Consider the following 12,273-nt stretch of genomic DNA (forward strand, 5'->3'; position numbering starts at 1 on the left):
TATTTCTGTATTGAAGTAGAAAATATATAACTTCAAGAAGATTGATATTATAGCTATATACATTTATATAAGATTTATGTGTAGATCATACGTGAATTGTACTTATAAATGTTTACATGTATATTACTAATCTAGTACCATATTTTAACTAAGTTATGTATATAGTTGACTGCCATCAAGAATAGAAAAAAATCGAGTTTCACTTAGTTGATCCCTCGTTCTCTGAGTATGAGGGCCTTCCAAGCGTCGTGTCCTGATGGTGGATACGGAGGTGACAGTGAAGCCCTCCCTATTCTTGACCTGCATGTTCTTCCACAGTGAGGGCATCGGTTTTCAGTTAGGGTTGGCTTGTTGCACCTTCCTCTTGGCCCCTTTCTCCCTCCATTCGTGCCTCTTCAAATTCCACAGCACTGCTGCTCACAACTGACCTCTAGCTAGAGCGCTCAAGGGACAGGACTTCCCAGTTCTCTGTGTCTGTGCCACATTTTTTAAGGTTAGCTTTAAGACCATCTTTAAATCTCTTTTGCTGTCCACCACCATTCCATTTTCCGTTCTTGACTTGGGAGTATTGTAACTGCTTTGGGAGATGGTCATCGGGCAATCAAATAATGTGGCCAGTCCAGTGGAGTTGGTGATGTAGGAGCATCGCTTCAGTGCTGGTGGTCTTTGCTTCTTCCAGCATGCTAACGTTTGTCCATCTGCCTTCCCAAGAGATCTGCAGGATTTTTCGGAGGGAATGCTGATAGCATCGTTTCACGAGTTGAGTTTGACGTCTATAGACAGTCCACGTTTCACAAGTGTATAGCAGGGTTGGGAGGACAATAGCATTATAAACAAGCACCCTGGTCTTATGAATGTCCTGGTCTTCAAACACTATCTACTTGATTCAGAAAAATGCTGCTCTCGCAGAGGTCCGGCGGTGTTGTACTTCGGTGTCAATGTTGATTTTTGTGGAGAGGTGGATGCCAAGGGAGCGGTAATGGTCGACATTTTATAATGTTATACCATTAAGCTGTATTTCTGGCATCCTTGCAAAGGCCTTCTCCCCTTCTCAGAAGACTCTCTCCCAGGATCCCAGAATGGCTTCCGCCCCTCCAGAGGAACTGTGGACATGGTCTTCACTGCACGACAGCTCCGAGAAACACGCAGGGAGCAAAACCAACCTCTGTGCATGGCATTAATAGACCTTGCAAAGGCATTCGACACAGTGAATCGCAGCGCTCTCTGGACCATCCTCCAAAAAATCGGGTGCCCAAGCAAATTTGTGAACATCCTGCGGCTCCTCCACGACGACATGATGGCAACAGTCTTGGACAGCAGTGGCTCCCAAAGTAACCCATTTAAGGTGGAATCGGGTGTCAAACAGGGATGTGTTATTGCCCCAACTTTATTCTCCATCTTAGAATCATAGAATCATAGAATCAAAGAGTTGGAAGAGACCTCATGGGCCATCCAGTCCAACCCCCTGCCAAGAAGCAGGAATATTGCATTCAAATCACCCCTGACAGATGGCCATCCAGCCTCTGTTTAAAAGCTTCCAAGGAAGGAGCCTCCACCACACTCCGGGGCAGAGAGTTCCACTGCTGAACGGCTCTCACAGTCAGGAAGTTCTTCCTAATGTTCAGATGGAATCTCCTTTCTTGTAGTTTGAAGCCATTGTTCCGTGTCCTAGTCTCCAAGGAAGCAGAAAACAAGCTTGCTCCCTCCTCCCTGTGGCTTCCTCTCACATATTTATACATGGCTATCATATCTCCTCTCAGCCTTCTCTTCTTCAGGCTAAACATGCCCAGTTCCCTAAGCCGCTCCTCATAGGGCTTGTTCTCCAGACCCTTGATCATTTTAGTCGCCCTCCTCTGGACACTTTCCAGCTTGTCAATATCTCTCTTGAATTGTGGTGCCCAGAATTGGACACAATATTCCAGATGTGGTCTAACCAAAGCAGAATAGAGGGGTAGCATTACTTCCTTAGATCTAGACACTATGCTCCTATTGATGCAGGCCAAAATCCCATTGGCTTTTTTTGCCGCCACATCACATTGTTGGCTCATGTTTAACTTGTTGTCCACGAGGACTCCAAGATCTTTTTCACACGTACTGCTCTCGAGCCAGGCGTCCCCCATTCTGTATCTTTGCATCTCATTTTTTCTGCCAAAGTGGAGTATCTTGCATTTGTCACTGTTGAACTTCATTTTGTTAGTTTTGGCCCATCTCTCTAATCTGTCAAGATCGTTTTGAATTCTGCTCCTGTCCTCTGGACTATTGGCTATCCCTCCCAATTTGGTGTCGTCTGCAAACTTGATGATCATGCCTTCTAGCCCTTCATCTAAGTCATTAATAAAGATGTTGAACAGGACCGGGCCCAGGACGGAACCCTGCGGCACTCCGCTCGTCACTTCTTTCCAAGATGAAGAGGAAGCATTAGTGAGCACTCTCTGTGTTCGTCCACTTAACCAATTACAGATCCACCTCACCGTAGTTTTGCCTAGCCCACATTGGACTAGTTTCCTTGCCAGAAGGTCATGGGGGACCTTGTCGAAGGCCTTACTGAAATCCAGGTACGCTACATCCACGGCATTCCCCGCATCTACCCAGCTTGTAGCTCTATCGAAGAAAGAGATCAGATTAGTCTGGCATGACTTGTTTTTGATAAATCCATGTTGACTATTAGCGATGACTGCATTTGTTTCTAAGTGTTTGCAGACCACTTCCTTAACAATCTTTTCCAGAATCTTGCCCGGTATCGACGTGAGGCTGACCGGACGGTAGTTGTTTGGGTCGTCCTTTTTTCCCTTCTTGAAGATTGGGACCACATTGGCCCTCCTCCAATCTGCTGGAACTTCTCCCGTTCTCCAAGAACTCTCAAAGATGGTTGCCAATGGTTCCGAAATGACTTCCACTAGTTCCTTCAATACTCTTGGGTGTAGTTGATCTGGTCCTGGGGACTTGAACTCATTAAGAGCGGCCAGGTATTCCTGGACGACTTCTTTCCCAATTTGGGGTTGGATGTCCTCCAATCCCTCATCCACTCCATCTTGCTGAGGTTGAAGACTCTCTTTTTGTGAGAAGACCGAGGCAAAGAAGGCATTAAGTAGTTCTGCCTTTTCCCTATCCCCTGTCAGCATTGCCCCATCTTCTCCTCGAAGAGGTCCTATCGCCTCCTTGTTTTTCCTTTTTCTACTGACATAAGAATAGAAGCCCTTTTTATTGTTTTTAATGTCCCTGGCAAGTCTGAGCTCGTTTTTTGCTTTAGCTTTGCGGACCTTTTCCCTACAGGTGTTGGCTATTTGTTTGAATTCTTCTTTGGTGATTTCTCCCTTTTTCCACTTCTTGTGCATGTCTCTTTTGTGTCTTAGCACAGTTAGAAGTTCTTTGGACATCCATTCTGGCCTCTTTGCACTTGTCCTATTTTTTCTCTTTGTTGGCACGGTTTGCAATTGCGCCTTGAGTATTTCACTCTTGAGAAGTTCCCATCCATCCGTAGCTTCCTTGTCTTTTAGTATCTGTGTCCACGGAATGCTGCTCAGCGTTTCCTTCATTTTTTGGAAATCAGCTCTCCTAAAGTCCAAAATGCGGGTTTGACTTGTCTTAGTTTCGGCCTTCCTTTGTACCTCAAATTGCAGGAGCACATGGTCACTTGCCCCTAAGGATCCTACCACTTCGACCGCATCGATCAGGTCCTCCACATTTGTTAGGATGAGATCAAGAGTAGCCAATCCCCTTGTTGCCTCTTCTACCTTCTGGACCATGAAATTGTCTGCAAGGCAAGCGAGGAATTTGTTGGACCTTGTACTCTTGGCCGAGTTTGTTTTCCAGCAAATATCGGGATAGTTGAAATCGCCCATGACTACTACATCTCTTTTCTGTGCCTGTTTGGTCAACTGTTGGCAGAAGACTTCATCAAGATCTTCCTCCTGGCTTGGGGGTCTGTAGTAGACGCCTACAACGACATCTTTTTGAGTCCCAGTTCCCTTGATTCTTATCCAGATGATTTCAAGCTGGTTTCCCAGATTGCTGTCTTGAATTTCTTCTGCAGCATAAGAGTTTTTGACATATAAGGCTACTCCGCCTCCTCTCCCCTTTGTTCGGTTTCTGTGAAAGAGGTTATACCCCTCGATATCTACATTCCAGCGATAGGAGTCATCCCACCAGGTTTCAGTGATGGCTATGATATCATATTTGTGGTGTTGTGCTAGAAGTTGGAGTTCGTCTTGTTTATTTCCCATGCTCTGTGCATTAGTGTAAAGACATGTGAGCCCCTGGGATCTTCCCTTGAGCTGTTTAATTGGGATTATTGTGCTTTTGGTACGTGGTCCTTGTTGTGTTTGTGCAGCCCTCCGTTTAGCCTTCTGGCGATTCCCAGACATTATGGGTAAAGTAGCGTTCGCAAGGCTGTTGTCCCCCTCCCCTGGTGGACCTAGTTTAAAGTGCGTCTAATGAGGTTTGCGAGTCTGTGAGCAAAAAAGTGTTTTCCTACTTGTGTGAGATGCACCCCATCCCTTGCCAGTAGGCCATCCTCCTGGAATAGCAGGCCATGGTCATCGCTATGATACTTCACCTTGTTGATGGGAAGCTTCTCACCGGAGTGGAAATCATCTATCGGACAGACAGCAAGCTATTTAACCTCAGCAGACTGAAAGCCAAAACCAAGGTCACAACAACGTCTGTTATAGAACTCCAGTATGCTGATGACAATGTCGTCTGTGCGCATACAGAAGAAGATCTACAAGCTACTCTCAACACCTTTGCAGAAGCATACACAAAGCTTGGCCTGTCACTGAACATCGAGAAAACCAAAGTGCTGTTCCAGCAGTCACCAGCCGTCCCCTCTCCAATGCCAGAGATACAGCTTAATGGTGTAACATTAGAAAATGTCGACCATTTCCGCTACCCTGGCAGCCACCTCTCCACCAAAGTCAACATCGACGCCGAAATACAACACCGCCTGAGCTCTGCAAGTGCAGCATTTTCCCGAATGAAGCAGAGAGTGTTTGAGGACCAGGACATCCGTAGGGATACTAAGGTGCTTGTCTATAAAGCTATTGTCCTCCCAACCCTGCTCTATGCCTGTGAGACGTGGACTGTCTACAGACGTCACATGCAGCTCCTGGAACGATTCCATCAGCGCTGCCTCCGGAAAATCCTGCAAATCTCCTGGGAAGACAAGCGGACAAACGTCAGCGTGCTGGAGGAAGCAAAGACCACCAGCATTGAAGCGATGGTCCTCCAACATCAACTCCGCTGGACAGGCCACGTTGTCCGGATGCCTGACCACCGTCTCCCAAAGCAGTTGCTCTACTCTGAACTTAAGAACGGAAAACGGAACGTTGGTGGACAGGAAAAGAGATTTAAAGATGGGCTCAAAGCCAACCTTAAAAACTCTGGCATAGACACTGAGAACTGGGAGGCCCTGGCCCTTGAGCGCTCCAGCTGGAGGTCAGCTGTGACCAGCAGTGCTGCAGAATTCGAGGAGGCACGAGTGCAGGGTGAAAGAGAGAAACGTGCCAGGAGGAAGGCGCGTCAAGCCAACCCCGACCGGGACCGCCTTCCACCTGGAAACCAATGCCCTCACTGCGGAAGAAGATGCAGAGCAAGAATAGGGCCCCACAGCCACATACGGACCCACAAGGAAACCCATAATGGAAGACCATCTTACTCGTCCAACGAGGGATCGCCTAGTAAGTAAGACAGGTGGCCATCCAGCCTCAGTTTAAAAGCTTCCAAAGAAGGAGCCTCCACCACACTCCGGGGCAGAGAGTTCCACTGCTGAACGGCTCTCACAGTCAGGAAGTTCTTCCTAATGTTCAGATGGAATCGCCTCTCTTGTAGTTTGAAGCCATTGTTCCGCGTCCTAGTCTCCAAGGAAGCAGAAAACAAGCTTGCTCCCTCCTCCTCCTTGTGGCTTCCTCTCACATATGTATACATGGCCCTCATCATATCCCCTCTCAGCCTTCTCTTCTTCAGGCTAAACATGCCCAGCTCCTTAAGCCGCTCCTCATAGGACTTGTTCTCCAGACTCTTGATCATTTTAGTCGCTCTCCTCTGGACACATTCCAGCTTAGAGTCAATATCTCTCTTGAATTGTGGTGCCCAGAATTGGACACAATATTCCAGTTGTGGCCTAACTAAGGTGGAATAGAGCATGGGGAGCATGACTTCCCTAGATCTAGATACTTGCTCCTCTTGATGCAGGCCAAAATCCCATTGGCTTTTTTTGCCGCCACATCACATTCCTGGCTCATGTTTTACTTGTTGTCCACGAAGACTCCAAGATCAGGCTCTTAATCCTAATTGAAAGGTTTCCTGTGTGTGTGTGTGTATGTGTGTCTGTGTGTGTGGATACATGCATATACACACACACTCCACATTTGTAAAATCTTCTTGGAGACTTTGCTCAATAACAGAGGAAGAAGGAAAAGGGGAAAAGACAAGAAGACAAGACAAAAGGAATCAATAAACAAGAAAACATCAGAAAGAAAAAATGTGTGAAAGGATAGAAGGAGGAGGAGGGCCAAGATCCTCATCACCCGAAAGACTGGAGATCGGAGGAGGAGGAGGAGGCTCACGTTTCCAGCCACCTTGAAAGGGTCCCTGTTTCTCTCCCGACCCCCCTTCGTTGATCGCCTTCCATCCTTTCTGGGAATTATGGTCCAAAAGACTAACTCTCCCACTGGATCAGACACAAGGGCCGCCATTGTGGGTGGCCTTCAGGGTCCCTTGTTTTTAATTATTTTATTTATTTACACCATTTCTACCCTGCCATTCTCACCTGCGAGGAGGGACTCAGGGCAGCTAACACAGGCAATAATTCAATGCCACAATATCAATAACAACAATATAAAATCATAGTAGATAACAAATTAAAACAGTAACATTAATTAAAATCACATAGTTACTAAAGTCACATAGACGTTTCCAGTTGTAACAGTCCTGTGGTCCGGGTTCATTGTCTAAGGTGCTGCTGTGCCCACTAGCCAATGGACTGGCTCCAAAACCATAATTAGAATTTTTTCCTAAAAGAAAGGAGGGAGGATGCCGATCTAATCTCGCTGGGGAGCGAATTCCACAAGCGGGGGGCCACCACTGAGAAGGCCATGTCCCTCATCCTCACCAGACGTATCCCTTCCGAGTCATGGCATTGCAACCCTAGGGTGGAACTATCTCGGGGGGGGGGGGGGGGTTCAGCAAGTATGTTTCAGAGGGGGCAGCCCTTGCCCTCCTCTGAGGTTGAGAGAAAGTGCCTCACTCTTGGTTAGCCCCAAATAAAATGGGGGGAGGGTTTCAAAGCTCTTAATTCCTGCCTTGGCTTGCCTGGCAGCGTTATTGTGTGGGTGGAGAAGGGCCAAGGCTCTTAATTCCGGGCTTGGTCTGCATGACAGGGTTGTTGTATGAGTAGAGAAGGACCAAGGCTCTTAGTTCTAGGAGTGGCCTGCCAGTCAAGGTCGTTGTATGGGTGGAGAAAGACCAAGGCTCTTAATTCTGGGCCTGGCCTACCTGGCAGGGTTGTTGTATGGGTGGAGAAGGAGGAAGGCTCTTCTTTCTGGGCCGGGCCTACCTGGCAAGGTAGTTGTATAGATGGAGATGAACCCAGGATCCTAATTCTGGGCCTGTTGTACCTGGCAAGGTCGTTGTATGGATGGCAAAGCACCAATACTCTTAATTCTGGGCCTGGGTGGACAAGGGCCAAGACTTATTTCTGGGCCTGGCCTACCTGGCAAGGTCATTGTATGGGTGGTGAAGGGTCAAGGCTCTTAATTCCGGCCCTGGCCTTCCTGACAGGGTTGTTGTATGGGTGGAGGAGGACCAAGGCTCACAATTCTGGGCCTGGCCTGCCTGGCAGGGTCATTGTGTGGATGGCCAAATTCCAAGGCTCTTAATTCTTGGCTTGCCTGACAGCGTTGTTGTATGGGTGGAGAAGGGTCAAGGCTCTTAGTTAAACATCTGAACATGAGGAAGAACTTCCTGACTGTGAGAGCCGTTCAGCAGTGGAACTCTCTGCCCCGGAGTGTGGTGAAGGCTCCTTCTTTGGAAGCTTTTAAACAGAGGCTGGATGGGCATCTGTCAGGGGTGCTTTGAATGCAATATTCCTGCTTCTTGGCAGAATGGGGTTGGACTGGATGATGGCCCAGGAGGTCTCTTCCAAGTCTAGGATTCTATGACTGTGAGAGCTGTTCAGCCTTGGAACTCTCTGCCCCGGAGTGTGGTGGAGGCTCCTTCTTTGGAAGCTTTTAAGCAGAGGCTGGGTGGCCATCTGTCAGGGTGATTTGAATGCAATATTCCTGCTTCTTGGCAGAATGGGGTTGGACTGGATGGCCCAGGAGGTCTCTTCCCACTCTAGGATTCTATGAGGCTGGATGGCCATCTGTCAGGGGTGCTTTGAATGCAATATTCCTGCTTCTTGGCAGAAGGGGGTTGGACTGGATGATGGCCCAGGGGGTCTCTTCCAAGTCTAGGATTCTAGGATTTTATGACTGTGAGAGCTGTTCAGCAGTGGAACTCTCTGCCCCGCAGTGTGGTGGAGGCTCCTTCTTTGGAAGCTTTTAAGCAGAGGCTGGATGGCCATCTGTCAGGGGTGCTTTGAATGCAATATTCCTGCTTCTTGGCAGAATGGGGTTGGACTGGATGGCCCAGGAGGTCTCTTCCCACTCTTGGATTCTATGAGGCTGGATGGCCATCTGTCAGGGGTGCTTTGAATGCAATATTCCTGCTTCTTGGCAGAAGGGGGTTGGACTGGATGGCCCAGGAGGTCTCTTCCCACTCTTGGATTCTATGAGGCTGGATGGCCATCTGTCAGGGGTGATTTGAATGCAATATTCCTGCTTCTTGGCAGAATGGGGATGGACTGGATGATGGCCCAGGAGGTCTCTTCCAAGTCTAGGATTCTAGAATTCTATGACTGTGAGAGCTGTTCAGCAGTGGAACTCTCTGCCCCGGAGGGAGTGTGGTGGAGGCTCCTTCTTTGGAAGCTTTGAAGCAGAGGTTGGATGGCTATCTGTCAGGGGTGCTTTGAATGCAACATTCCTGCTTCTTGTCCGAATGGGGTTGGACTGGAGGATGGCCCAGGAGGTCTCTTCCCACTCTAGGATTCTATGATTCTAATTCTAGCTTGGGTCATTCTAGGAGTAGGGAAGGAGGCTTCTGGGAAGAGGGTGGGCTTCCTCCTTGTCTCTCTCTCTGCTTCCTGAACCCGTCAATCAAGGCTTCTGCACACCGGCAGGCGACCAATGAGGGCGTTGGGAGGGCGGGGCTTCGTGGTCTCGGCCAATGGGAGGGCGAAGGAGGAGGAGGGGGCGGGCTTCTTCTCGGGCGAGCCTGAGGGAGCTTCTCCGGCCGCGCGTCCGCCATTTTCCCAGGTGAGATGAGGGGGCTGCAGGCGACCAATGAGAGCCTTGGGAGGGCGGGGCTTCGCGGTCTCGGCCAATGGGAGGGCGAAGGGGGCGGGCTTCTTCTCGGGCGACTCTGAGGGAGCTTCTCCGTCCGGCCGCGCGTCCGCCATTTTCGCGAGTGGAAGTGAGGAGGCCGAGGCGGGGAAGAGAGAGCTTCCCCTGGAGCCAGGGAGAGGGAGAGGCAGCCAGGTAGGTGGCTATTGTTATTAGCATTGGGTTGTTGTCGGTTTTTTCGGGCTATATGGCCATGTTATAGAGGCATTCTCTCCTGACGTTTCGCCTGCATCTATGGCAAGCATCCTCAGAGGTAGTGAGGTCTGTTGGAATTAGGACAATGGGTTTATATATCTCTGGAATGGCTGGGGTGGGACAAAGGACTCTTGTCTGTTGGAGCTAGGGGTGAACGTGTCAACTGACCACCTTTATTAGCATTTGAAGGCCTGCCTGAGCCTGGGAAAATCTTTTGTTGAGAGGTGTTAAGATGTGCCTGGTTGTTTCCTCTCTGCTGTTTTGCTGTTGTAATTTTAGAGGTTTTTTTAATACTGGTAGCCAGATTTTGTTCCTTTTCATGGTTTCCTCCTTTCTGTTGAAATTGTCCACCTGCTTCTTGTGGATTTCAGTGGGACAAAGGACTCCTGTCTGCTGGGGCTAGGTGTGAATGTTTCAACTGACCACCTTGATTAGCATTTGAAGGCCTGGCTGAGCCTGGGGGAATCTCTTGCTGAGAGGTGTTAAGATATGCTCTAAAATTAAACTCTAAACTTAAAACTCTAAAATTAGCATTGTTTCCATGACATCTTCCTGTGAGGAAGAGGAGAGGGGGAGGGCGGCCTTCACCCAGGAGGGAAACAAAGGCCTCAAAGGCAGCCAACTCCCCCCCCCTTGCACCTCTCTTTCCCAGCATGCACCGCTCCCCCCTCACCTCCCTCCCTCCGCGCCAAGTTGGCTCACAAAGAAGGGCTTGTAGAGCATATGGCATATCTGTCGGGAGGGATTGGATGGTGCTGGATGGCCTCCCCACACTCCCCCGCGGCATACACACACATACACACGCCACACCACGACCCAATATTTTCTTCTTCCCCTCCAAGCCCACGCTCCATCACCCCCCCCCCGCTACCGCACACACACACGCCCCCTCACCCCCCTCCCTTTCCTTCCTCCCTTTCCTTCCTTCTCCTTCCTTTCCTTCTTTCCCTCTTTCCCTTCCTTCCTGTCCATCCTTCCTTTCCTTCTTTTCCTCCCTCCCTCCCTTTCCTCCTTCTTTCCCTTGCTTCATTTCCTTCCCTCCCTCCCTCCTTTCATCCCCTCCTTCCTTCCTTCCTTCCTTCTCCTCCCTCCCTCCCCTTTTCCTTCCGTCCTGTCCCTCCTTCCTTTCCTTCTTTTCCTCCCTCCCTCCCTTTCCTCCTCCTTTCCTTTGCTTCGTTTCCTTCCCTCCCTCCTTTCTTCCCCTCCTTCCTTCCCCTCCTTCCTTCCTCCTTCCTTCCTTCTCCCTTCCTCCCTCCCCTTTTCCTTCCTTCCTGTCCTTTTTCCTTCTTTTCCTCCCTCCTTTTCTTCCTTCCCTTCCTTCCTGTCCATCCTTCCTTTCCTTCTTTTCCTCCCTCCCTCCCCTTCCTCCTTCTTTCCCTTGCTTCGTTTCCTTCCCTCACTCCTTTCTTCCCCCTTCCTTCTCCTTACTTTCCTTCTTTCCCTGCTTCCCTTTCTTCCTGTCCATCCTTCCTTTCTTTCTTTTCCTCCTTCTTTCCCTTGCTTCGTTTCCTTCCCTCACTCCTTTCTTCCCCTCCTTCCTTCCTTCTCCTTCCTCCCTCCACTTTTCCTTCCTTCCTGTCCCTCCTTCCTTCTTCCTTTCCTTCTTTTCCTCCCTTTCCTCCTCCTTTCCCTTGCTTCGTTTCCTTCCCTCCCTCCTTTCTTCCTCTCCTTCCTTCCTTCTCCTCCCTCTCCTTTTCCTTCCTTCCTGTCCCTCCTTCCTTCTTCCTTTCCTTCTTTTCTTCCCTTTCCTCCTTCTTTCCCTTGCTTCATTTCCTTCCCTCCCTCCTTTCTTCCCCTCCTTCCTTCCTTCTCCCTCCCTCCCCTTTTCCATCCTTCCTTCCTGTCCCTCCTTCCTTCTTCCTTTCCTTCTTTTCCTCCCTTTCCTCCTTCCCTTCCTTCCTGTCCATCCTTCCTTTCCTTCTTTTCCTCCCTCCCTCCCTCCCTTTCCTCCTTCTTTCCCTTGCTTCGTTTCCTTCCCTCCCTCCTTTCTTCCCCTCCTTCCTTCCTTCTCCTCCCTCCTTCCCCTTTTCCTTCCTTCCTGTCCTTCCCTCTTTTCCTTCCTCCCTCCCTTTCCTCCTTCTTTCCCTTGCTTCATTTCCTTCCCTCCCTCCTTTCTTCCCCTCCTTCCTTCCTTCTCCTCCCTCCCTCCCCTTTTCCTTCCTTCCTGTCCCTCCTTCCTTCTTCCTTTCCTTCTTTTCCTCCCTCCTTTTCCTCCTTTCCTTTTCTTCATTTCCTTCCCCTTCATTTCCTTCCCTCCTTTCTTCCTCTCCTTCCTTCCTTCCCTTCTTCCTCTCTCCTTTTTTCCTTCCTTCCTGTCCCTCCTTCCTTTCCCCCTCATTTCCCATTCTTCATTTCCTTCCCCTTCATTTCCTTCCCTCCCTCCTTTCTTCATCCCCCTCCTTTCTTTCCCTCCCTCCTTCCTTCCTTCCCTTCCTGTCCCTCCTTTTTTCCCTTCCTTCCCTTCTTTCCCTCCCCCTTCCTTTTTCCTTCCTTCCTGTCCCTCCTTCCTTTCCTTCTTTTCCTCCCTCCCCCCTTTCCTCCTTCTTTCCCATTCTTCATTTCCTTCCCCTTCATTTCCTTCCCTCCCTCCTTTCTTCATCCCCCTCCTTTCTTTCCCTCCCTCCTTCCTTCCTTCCCTTCC

General features: G+C 49.5%; 2 protein-coding genes across 4 annotated transcripts in view; both read left to right on the plus strand.

Moving 5' to 3' along the window:
* The window catches only part of LOC132770347 (zinc finger protein ZFP2-like), an 88,464-nt gene that overhangs the window by 15,740 nt on the left and 60,451 nt on the right, over nucleotides 1–12,273 (plus strand). The gene's annotated exons all lie outside the window — the stretch shown is intronic.
* Nucleotides 9,470–12,273, plus strand: part of LOC137096533 (zinc finger protein 135-like) — a 33,322-nt gene continuing 30,518 nt past the window's right edge. For all 3 annotated transcript variants that reach the window (XM_067466150.1, XM_067466149.1, XM_067466153.1), the window contains exon 1: nucleotides 9,470–9,572. The gene's annotated coding sequence lies outside the window, so the exon portion shown is untranslated. The remainder of the gene's footprint in view (nucleotides 9,573–12,273) is intronic.

This window comes from Anolis sagrei, chromosome 3 (assembly GCF_037176765.1).
Source record: "Anolis sagrei isolate rAnoSag1 chromosome 3, rAnoSag1.mat, whole genome shotgun sequence".
NCBI lineage: Eukaryota > Metazoa > Chordata > Lepidosauria > Squamata > Dactyloidae > Anolis > Anolis sagrei.